Here is a 10761-nt window from a genome sequence, read left to right on the forward strand (position 1 = left end):
GGGGAAAACGGTGGTGGACGGGAGTGGGGGGCCCCCCATGAGTCTGTCCATCAGGTGCAGCTCCGTGAGCCAGGCACATCTTCCGGGCAGCTCACAGAGGAGGTAGGGAGGGGGTTGGGAAGCCGAGGACAAGCAGGGAGGGGGTGAGTTGCAGTTATCAACCCTCAAGAACAGCTGCTGTAGTCCACTCTGTAGAAGCGGCTTTGTTTTGGTGGAGCCAAGGACAGTTGTCCATAGCTCCTTCGAGTTCTGATTAGATAAAATACTTTTGGGCGCCAGCAGGTTGTTTGTACTGCCGGCAAAGTCCTTGACTGGCTCTTCGCTTTGTGTGAGGCAGAGATTGATCCGAATGAGAAGTGGGTGAATTTGGGTGAATTTAGCCCAGTCTTCCCTCAAATCCGGGCAGAAACTTGCTCCAAGGTGGCATCCATCTTCCGCACAAGTTCAGGGGTCTCAAGCAATCTGCTTAAGTGGGCAAGACAAGCACAGAGCTTTTGATCCGCTTGTGAAAGTTTCTCATTCTGAGTCTTTCCTCCCCGAAAAATCTTTCCCAGGAGCTTTGTTTGATTGCCTCTCTCCATCTTCTGCTCCCAGACCGCCTGATAATTTAGAAATCCTCCGATCCCAATTACGAGGAATCCAATTATCAGAAATCCAAATAGGTACACGTCCTCGACATCCTCCACAGACAGCTGGGCCAGGCACACCAGCCTCCACTTGCCCCATGGATCGATGGTGTATCCAGCCGCGTGGGTGCCGTCCGGGCAGGAAGGGTCCGCTTTCCCGTTCCTTAGTGTGAAAAATACTTTGTCGATCGAATTTTATGTCCGGCCCGGACCCAAACGGTAACTAATGAAGCAGGACACCATTGCTACGGAACAGGCTAGAAGCCGTTTATTTCTTTGGGGGGCGTGTATGATGGGGGCCGTGTGTGTGTGTGTGTGAGCGCGCGCGCGTGCTTGCGTGTGTGTGTGTGTAAGGAGAGAGGGGGGGTGAGCGCGGAGCGGAGGACTGTCGGAGAACCGTAAATTAAAAATAAGGTGTCTTGCCCAAAAGTTTTGGAGTCTTTCTTAACCCACTCTGGAGGCTGAGGGTTCAGAACGGAAAGGTGAACCCCGAGGAAATCTCCCGTGTGTTTCTGACTACGGTCGGAAAAGAGAAGTCATCGCGCAGGAAAGGTTCAACACTTCAAACTGTTAGTACAGCACGTCTGCAAACACTTCCTCATTCAAAACTCAGAGAGAGACTAGCAGCCCTCCCTTTTACTCCCCCGTGCATCCCCTCAGGAGCGCCCAGGGCAACGCCTCCTTCCGTCGCCGCCTTGCCTCCATGACAACCGCAATCACAAAAGTCTGAAGGAGGTCCGCGGAAGGCGGAAATGCTGCTACGTAGTCCTCAGAACGTCTACGTTTGATAGTTTCAGCATTGTATAGTGTAAATGCATAAATCAGATACGGGTCACTTTTAAAAGATGATGTAAGCGGGTCGTCAAAAAAATCGGATATAGTCAGAAAATCGGATATGAGCATCAAGACCTGCAGTGTAAAGGCGGCCTATGAGATCCTGAACTACATTGATACGCCTAATTGTAACACAGCGGATGTCCATTACAGGTGGGGTATGGAAGACTTGATCGTTGTTTGATGATGCAGATCCTTCACTCCACGTTGAATGCTTCCAAATTGTGAAAAAAAAAGAATGAAATCAAAAAGAAATCAAATCATAAATGTATTTAATTTTTTTAGTAGTCCAAAACCAATTTGAAGATATTAATCTACAGATTACTGTTGAAAATATATGTACAATTAGTTTTAAAAAAAGATGACAATTTATTAAAAACATTTCTAATGAATAGAAAGAGCATTTCTTACCTGATTTATTTCTAGGGTATTTGGATTCCAGGGAAGAGTGGAGTCAAGACTCGCTCCATCATCGCCAGAGTGAGGTAAACTGTATTTCAAAGTCTTCAGGAGATTCATTGATAGCCTGGGCAAGATGAGGATTGGGCTCACCGACTAACTGTTCTGTCTCTTCATGACAAGCTAGGATTAGGCAGTCATCTTCAACTTCATGGTTGCTTGTGGGTATATGTAAATTATTCCCATCATCATCAGGAGGAGGTGAATGGAGAATCTCTATGCAGTGCAACTCAGAGTGGGGTCTTGACTGCTTACTTGATTCTCCTTCCTGTTGATAATAATATTAAAATTACACTGTCATCTTTGTTTGTGGACATACCTTTTTTCCATAAACATCCCACTTAGTCTAAAGTAGGATGTTCATGTAGACAAGGGGTCGGCAACCTGCAGCTCCGGAGCCACATGCGGCTCTTTCATCCCTGTATTGCGGCTCTCTGTGGTTTGGTAAAATAACTATAATGTTCTAAGATTGTCGTGGTGCCTTTAACACCACTGGGATGTGCGGGTGGGCAGGAGGAAGAAAGCAGCATAGGGGGCGTGTCTACGGCTGTGAATGCAGACCAGAGACTGTTATGGGATGGAATGTTCTTCTAAAAAGACAGTGCATGTTGAATGACAAGTGAATAAAAACCTCATAATGCACAACCTCTCCAGGTCATCTGTCGACCAGCTGTTGTATGTTTGTGAGCAGGTCGGTACCAGGCGAGCCGCTCGTCTTTGGAGCAGCTTCTCCGTGCTGACGGCTACGGTCAGTAAGCAGTAAACGGGAAGATTCATAAAAATAATTTTAAAAAACAGAACAAAGAACTAACGGGCTGAGTATTAGGTTTAAAAAGTCAATATAGACATTTTCTAAGTACATTTCTATGTGACTAATGACCTGCATCACCACCACAAGTCCTGCTGGTGTGTAATCGCAACAATGTTCCGACCCAGGAAGGACAACGATGGAGAACTTTGAGAAAATTGAAGTTCCTGAAGAAAATGGTCAGTCTATTGGCCCCTGGGCAGATGTTTGCTTTGAACGACTTTACCAGTGTGAGTAATATGTGAAGAGGAATTAAAAAACAAAGTATAAAATGTGGCGAAACATCCCACAATAAATATGCAGCTTTTGCACAAAAACATCCTGGTCCAGATGAGAAAAAAAAGTTGTTTGTTGACAAAAATCTATTGGAGAAGCGGATTAACTTCTTGATAATTACGACATATGTGCTAGTTTTGTGGACTCTTGGGAAATAGTTAAATTTGAACCCATTAAATGACACAAGATTAAAAAAAAAAACATCTCTTTTGAAACTCTAAAAACAAGGGAAATTATGCCATTCACTGGAACCACTGAGTTATCCAAAAGGATGTTGTGGCTCCCTGTGTTTTCATTTCTGTGGGAAACTGATCAAAATGGCTCTTTGAGTGGTAAAGGTTGCCGACCCCTGATGTAGACGTACATAGACAGACATTTTCATTCCTATTACATTATTGTAAGGAGCATTCAGCTCAAAGCATTTACCCACTACCAAGAAACTTCAATGTAGTTAAAACTCAAGACATTTTCCTATGTAAAAACTAGGAAAAAATAGCAAATTAGTTTCTCAACAAACTGCCAATGAGAAACTGTTAAATTGATAGGTATAGCTTATTTGTTTCTATCTAGGGAGAGATTGTACAACATCTTTAGGTTTCATTCTGTTGAGCGCAAACAGCGAATTCCTTTGTTGCATGCTTGTTTCCAGCATAACAGCCTGCCATGTTACCAGTGCAGGTTTGGTTTCAGTTTCCCTGAATTTTTGTCTCTTACTGTAGAGGGATGGAGGGAACGGTGTCTGCTTCGGTGTCCTCTTTATGTGATGAAGAAACGTAGAACCACTTTCTCTTTTGTCCAAAACAGGCACATTTATTCACATTGGAAAGATATAGAACATGCTCCTTGGATCATGGAGTCCGCCATACACACCGAACATTGCACATGCGCAGCTCTGCTGCAGAATCACCCGACATCACTGTCAACAGCTTACCGTAAAGCACCTTGTATGAACACACACATAAACACAGGGTCTAACTTTACGATAACACATTGAGTAAGGGCGCTCTTTAATCTTTACATCTTAACACTTACTCGCTGCATGAGCGATGACTTTGATCCTGGCCCTTCCAGCGTGGTGCTTCTTTGCTGACAGAACGCTTTTATGGCTATCCTATGGAATTACATATCTGCCAAAAATTGAAAGAGCGTAAAGACAACGGAGCGGGCGTATTTAGGAACTGAGTGAGTGAACCTTAAAACAGTGCTGGCGCAATTCTAACTTAGCGACCCCGTATTTTACAACTGAACGGCTGAAATCCTAACTGAGCAGTGATCCTGCTCGGTCAATTCTCTTTTGCGCCCTCACCCGGATTTACGCTCAGCGTTAAGGGCGCGTTTTTGTCACTTGGGGGCGTTATTCAGGGGTGTGTTTGTCACTTAGGGGCAGGAACCTTTCTGGTTGATCTGATTGGCTAAAATTTGCATGTCAAGCAGCGGGCTTTAATAGAAAAGGAGCGGCGGCTGTAACGTGGATTAAAAGCATTAAAATGGTAACAAATGCAGTGAATTTCACATGAGAAAAACTTACAGCACAAAAAAACCCTGCTGCACTTTTTTACCTTGGTTTTGGGTCGTTCATGAGTGTTTTAATCCACATTCCATCCGCTGTTTTTTCTATGAATGCCTCTAACAGGGGGGGTGTAACTGATAATTTTCAGATTTTCATCGAGACAATAACAGATTGACCATTCTTGCTTTTATTTTTACCCCTATTGAATGCTCACAGAGACATGGAAGTAGCGGCAGGAAGCGGCTTTTGCAGCAAGATGACCGGAGGGCGTACCATCAGGATGATGTGAATAACGATGGATGCTTTTGTGCTTTTTAAAATAAATAAATCTGATCTCTAAACATCCTCAGTGTCTTCAATGCAATATAATGAGACACACACAGACAGAAATGTGAAGGTATCTGCTGTCAATCTATGACGTAAATTAATAACAGGATAAATGATCGGCTAGTTAGTTAGCATGTAGCCTAATATAGATAGCCTTCAAATATAAAGCGACTGACTGCTAAAGAGTATGTTAATAAAAGACAAGTCCTGAATATATTTATTCATATTCAACCCTAAACTACAATATCAGCTGTCTGTCTGTCAACTGACCAGCCAGTTGCCCAAATGCTGGGATACAAGCAAAGAGCTCTGCGGCGGAGCTAGTAGTAGCCTAGCAGAAGCTATCGTATGACGACAAAGCACCCTAGTTATAAATCTTATGATATTTTTCTTATATTCATTGATAAAATTTCTCACTGGGATTTGTTAAACAGGTGGAGTCCTATGACAGTTCCACGCTGCAATACACAGAGCTCCTGAGAGCGGCCCATTCTTTCACAGATGTTTGTAAAAACAGTCTGCATGCCAAAGTGCTGGACAAAGTGATTAGAAAACTGATTCTGATCATTTGGATGGCTGAGCCAATACTTTTGGTAATATAGTGTAGGCACTAATGGAAAAAGAGGATAAGCCTAAAACAAATGTCCTTTAACATTTAGGATCCATTTATTTAACAATGAAGTTTTCCATCAAACACCTGTGGTTTTCTGCTGCTGAGGAGTCTTCCAGGAACTTCTCCTGCTCCATCTCTTCCTTCTTTTCTGCAGGACTCATCTCACCGTTGGTCACCTTGTCAGTAGAGTCTGAAACAATCACCACTTCAGTCTTGATGAAATGTCATTTCACAATTCTAACTACCACAGAAAGAAAAGCATGTGATAACACATGCAGCACTCCAGACTTCCATTCAATTGTAGGATTTTACACCAATTAGCTAAACTTTGAACCCAAAAACAAAGACCTTTGACTAAACTATGGACCTGTGTTGGAAAAACTGAATTCCAGCAAGGATGGCTCCTTGCATTCCAACTCCTTGCTTTTACTACCTTCCCTCTTCTTCCTCCTTTCTTCTTCACTCTGGGTCTTGTCCTTCAATGCCCTCTTCCTCTTTTTCTCTGGTTCTGCTGTTTCCCTAAGAAAAGATGCAAATGCAGCACTTCTTTTTTGGGAGGTACTGACATTTCACTTCCTGATCCGTGATGGTCTTGTTGCTGAAGCAAATGCAACTTCTCACTTTTGGGCTTCCTGCCTCGTCGTTTAAGAGGATCTCCACCTAAAAACACCAAGAAACACATTCAGAAAATACTTCCACTTTATGGATAAATGCAATAATTCTGAGACATTTTCATTGAAATCTACTTTGAGTTTTTAGTCTTTGTTATTCCATTCTCCTGCAGCAGATCTAAACTATTCTGCTGTGCACTTCAATGGGTCTTTTTAACACCAGGAAGATGTCAGCATTGCACATCACACTTACCAGATGGACTGACATACTTGCAGGGGCTTCATCTTTTTCATTTTCTTGTTCTGAGTCACTCTGGAAAGTAATTAACGTTCTCCTTAGAAAGATTTCCAACTCTTTCATAGAGACAAAAGTAGAAATGTTCATGACCAACCTTTTTCTTTCTTCCTCTCTTGGCTTTTGAACCCCGCTGCATTTATAACTGCTCACCTGGATCAGGTGAGCTCAGTCACGCAGAAACTGAGAACTCTCAATCCAGCTCATCAGCATTTGCTGAAGCAGGGTTAGCTGCAGAACAAGCAGGGCAGCAGCTCACAAGGAACAGGACTGGAGACGCCTGAGACTGATTACAGATCAACAACGCCCTCTGGTGTTTAGCTGATGCATAACAGTGGAGCTGTATCCCATCATGCATCACACATATCCCATACGTGGCATGTACCAACTAGCCTTCTGATGTAAAATGACTGCTAAGGAGTATAATGCTTTTGTAGAGCTTTTTAAAATGTATAAATCTGATCTCTAAACATCATCCGTGTCTTCCATGCAATGTAATGAGACACACAGACAGAAATGTGAAGGTGTCTGCTGTAAATATAACTATTGCTCACATCTGTTTATGTATGACTAATCATTTCACTCACACAAATTAATTAGTGTGGGAACAAGATATTTATTATTTTACCCATGTCAGGTCACGGGTTCCTGAGTAAGACAATAAAAAGAAGAACTATTTTAAAAAAATACCAAAAGCCTAAACAACCCATGTATAGAATACAAGCTTTGATAAAGAAAAGACACCAAGGCTAGAAACAGACAGTTCTTTGTGGCTGCCAGCAATAACTGACTTATTATTAAAAAGACGGAAGCATCAGCAAGTGTCACGAGCTTTGATGAAAGGTTTGCACCACTTTATGCTATCCCAGCATGCAAAGCACGTACATCCTGACTCTGAGACTCAGATAAGACACCTCCCCTCTTCGTCATCCTCCTCCTCCTCTTCCTTCTCATGCTCAGCCTCACTTCCTGGAACCTGCATGCAGAGACACAGCATGGGATGGTGGGATTAATGAAGTCATCAAAGGGAGAACAGTTAGCAACTTTTAAAGGTGGAAAGATTTCATGGAACCCATGGAAACCTGTGAAGATCACAAATCACTGAAGAAAAAAGGTTCAGCGCACTGTACAGTGGGTCTAGATGACCCAACTCCAAATGTTAAAGTGCCTAGGATGGCACAAGGGTTAAATAAGCTCTGAGGGGAAAAAAGTGAGATGAATTTCTAAACTAGAAAGATCTAGAACTATGAAAGACAGTGGGACAGTTTTTTTTCATTCACAGAGAAAATGGTTTTGGTTTCTGCAGAAAAAGTCACTTGCCTGCATCTCAGTTTTGTAGGCTTTCTCCGTGTAGAGACGGAAGCATTTCCCTGGTCGTGTTCTGCCGGCGCGACCCGCCCTCTGCTGGGCAGAAGCTTTACTGATGGCTGTGACCAGCAAAGACTCCACTCTGATCTGAAGATTGTACACCTGACAGCAACTTCTGGCTCGTACAGGGCGGTCAATGAAAATTGAATTGTCTGACCTTAAACCAGTGTGTGGCCTAAATCAGGTAGAGATGCACTTTGACATCATCAGATATGACATCATTACAGTCTGATTAGACTGAATCAAATTGATGTCAAAATGAGTCACAACGATGTCATTAGACACATCATTGATGTCACATCTAATATTGTGACATCATTACATGTAATCCAGTGTCAGAATTTGACAGAATGACATCATCAGATAATAGTTAAAAGTCTACATATAGACCTCTTGGAAATCAATAAAAACATTTTTTGATAGGTGCACGCGGAATCCCTCACACGAACAAAGAAAAAACATGGAGTCAACAAATGCACATCACTACAAAGACATACATGGCAATGTCCTGTTACATATATGTCGCACAAATGAAGAAACACATTATACAACAAGACGAGTAGCACCTGGGGCAGCAGAGAAACTCGATGACACCAAGACAAAAAGAGACAGCGGTGTCATGAAAGAGGAAACGGGAAAGACAAAAGAACCCTTTCAGCTAAACGAGTGGACCCATAGGGACCCGTATCAACTGCCTTCCGTTCAGTACGGAAATCCAGCCCGCACTTCCTATAACCATAGAAAGAGCTTGCCACTCAGCAAACCTGAGCAGTGCCTTCAAAGTGATGTCCAGCACGAGCTCACACATCCTCAAACCAGCTCCACTGGCAAAGACCCAAAAGTCTCTGTAACAGGAATGAGTCAGAACTTGTCACGTCTGGTGTGTGTAGGGAAAAGAATGACTCTGGCGGACCCTGCTACAAAACCACCCAACCGGCTTTCTATCTTGGCATCCATGAAGCCGGCAGGGAACTTTAAAAAATTAGCCAAATAAATGTACAGTTTTTAGTTGTAGGCCAGTTAGTATAGTAACTTTAGACATTAGGATTAGAAAAGTTAAAAAAGGGAGAAAAAATATAGGGTCGGGGTTAGAGCATAAAAAGTAGGAAAGATTAAAATGAATGAAATCATGAAATTGGTTTCTGGACATATGCCATTATGTAAATAAGTCATTTTTGTATTGATTGTAGGTTTAGTTTTCAATGCAAAATAATATGTGATCAAAAAGTAGAAATGGATAGAATTACAAAAAGATGACTCTAGTTGCTGAAAGTTTTTCATTCTTTTTTTAAGTTTAGTATTATTTTAATAACTTGTCATGTCCAACAGCTGAGAACAAAATAAGAGCTGAATGCTTGAAAAATGTAAAAGCTTCGCAATATCAAATCAAATCAAATCAAACTTTATTTATAAAATAGCGCTTCTCATGCACTTTGTGCAGCTCGAAGCGCTTTTAACACTAAAAACAGTAAACACACAACATTACAATAAAAACCCCAACCCACCCTTCACCTTTCCCACTCCCCTCCATTAAAGCACATGACCCATGGCTCCCATGTACAATGAATTATGACTATGTAACTGTAAAAAATAAATAAATAAATAAACAAACAAGTATGGCTTGGCTCTGCTGTGAGGAAACAGTATCTGGGAATCTTTTCATACCAGGAGCCAGCCCGGCCACCGGAACATCGCCACAGCGCCCACCCAGACCGGGACAACACCGGTGTCCCCTTCACAGCCATGAAGCTGTAAAATTAGACCCCAGCCGCCCCAGCAAGGGCAACAACTGCAGCAACAACCACCGACCAAGCCGGCAAGCCCTGGAAGAAAATATCCCCACAAGAAACACTGGGGCTAAAATCATGATAAGATACTAAAATTAAAGACATAAGATGATTAAAAAAACATAAAATTGAGAATAAGATGCATAAAATGAAATTAAACACATAAAATAGCCTATATTAAAACTAATAGAATAAATTAGCAGTTAAAATCAACTAAAAGCTAAATTAAAAAGGTGGGTCTTGAGCCTCTTCTTAAAAACCTCTACAGTCTCTGCGGCCCTGAGGTTCTCCGGCAGGCTGCTCCACAGGCGAGGACCGTAATGGCAGAACGAAGCCTCACCATAAGTTTTGGTCCTCACCTTAGGGACAACTAAGAGGCCAGCACTGGAAGACCTCAAGGTCCGCGAGGGCTCATATTTTAAAAGAATATCATTTAAATAAGAAGGCCCAAGACCATAAAAACATTTATAAACCATTAAAAGAATTTTAAAATCAATCCTGAAACGCACAGGGGAGACAATGCAGCGATTTTAAAACCGGTGTAATGTGTTCCCGCCCTCTGGTTCTCGTCAGAACTCGTGCCGCTGAGTTCTGTAGAAGTTGTAAGTTTGAAAGAGACTTTTTGGGTAAACCAGAGAGCAGGGCATTACAATAATCTAAACGACTGAAAATAAAAGCATGCATTAGCACTTCTGTGCTGGCAAGAGAGAGGAACGGGCGGACTCTGTCAATGTTTTTGAGATGATAAAATCCTCTCTTAATGATATTTTAATGTGTGGGATAAAATTTAGCTCAGAGTCAAAAAGTACGCCCAGGTTTCTCACACATTGAGAAGGTTTAAAATTATGAAGATGTGGTAAAATCATCTCTCTCTTGTCTTCAGAACCGATGATTAAAACTTCAGTTTTGTCCTGGTTGAGCTGTAAGAAATGTTCTGCCATCCACAACTTTATATATAAAATGCAGTTTAAAAGAGTGTTAACCGGTTCAAGGTCATCAGGAGACACGGCAACGTAAAGCTGTGTATCATCAGCATAGCTGTGAAAGTCAACGCCATGTCCCCTGATGACCTCCCCAAGAGGCAACATATATAAATTAAACAGTATTGGCCCTAAAATCGACCCTTGGGGAACCCCACAACTTATTTCGTGGATTCTTGAAGAGCACGTATCCATACTTACATAAAAGTGTCGATCTGTCAGGTAAGAGTAAAACCACTTTCCAGAGAGGCCCACTAGACTACTAAG

The 10761-nt window shown here is 42.1% G+C and overlaps 1 long non-coding RNA gene across 1 annotated transcript; it reads right to left on the minus strand.

The window, feature by feature from the left end:
- Window positions 1-3786: 3786 nt before the first annotated feature.
- On the minus strand, window positions 3787-7477 carry LOC144990338 (uncharacterized). Its single transcript, XR_013654329.1, has 5 exons — window positions 6457-7477; window positions 6318-6377; window positions 6020-6113; window positions 5887-5972; window positions 3787-5643 (listed from the first exon to the last, which is right to left on the minus strand). It is a non-coding gene; the product is annotated as an uncharacterized LOC144990338 (long non-coding RNA).
- Between the last annotated feature and the right edge of the window lie 3284 nt (window positions 7478-10761).

This window comes from Oryzias latipes (genome assembly GCF_053564925.1).
Source record: "Oryzias latipes strain Hd-rR chromosome 1 unlocalized genomic scaffold, Olatipes_Hd-rR_3.1 chr1_Y".
NCBI classification, from domain to species: Eukaryota; Metazoa; Chordata; class Actinopteri; order Beloniformes; family Adrianichthyidae; genus Oryzias; species Oryzias latipes.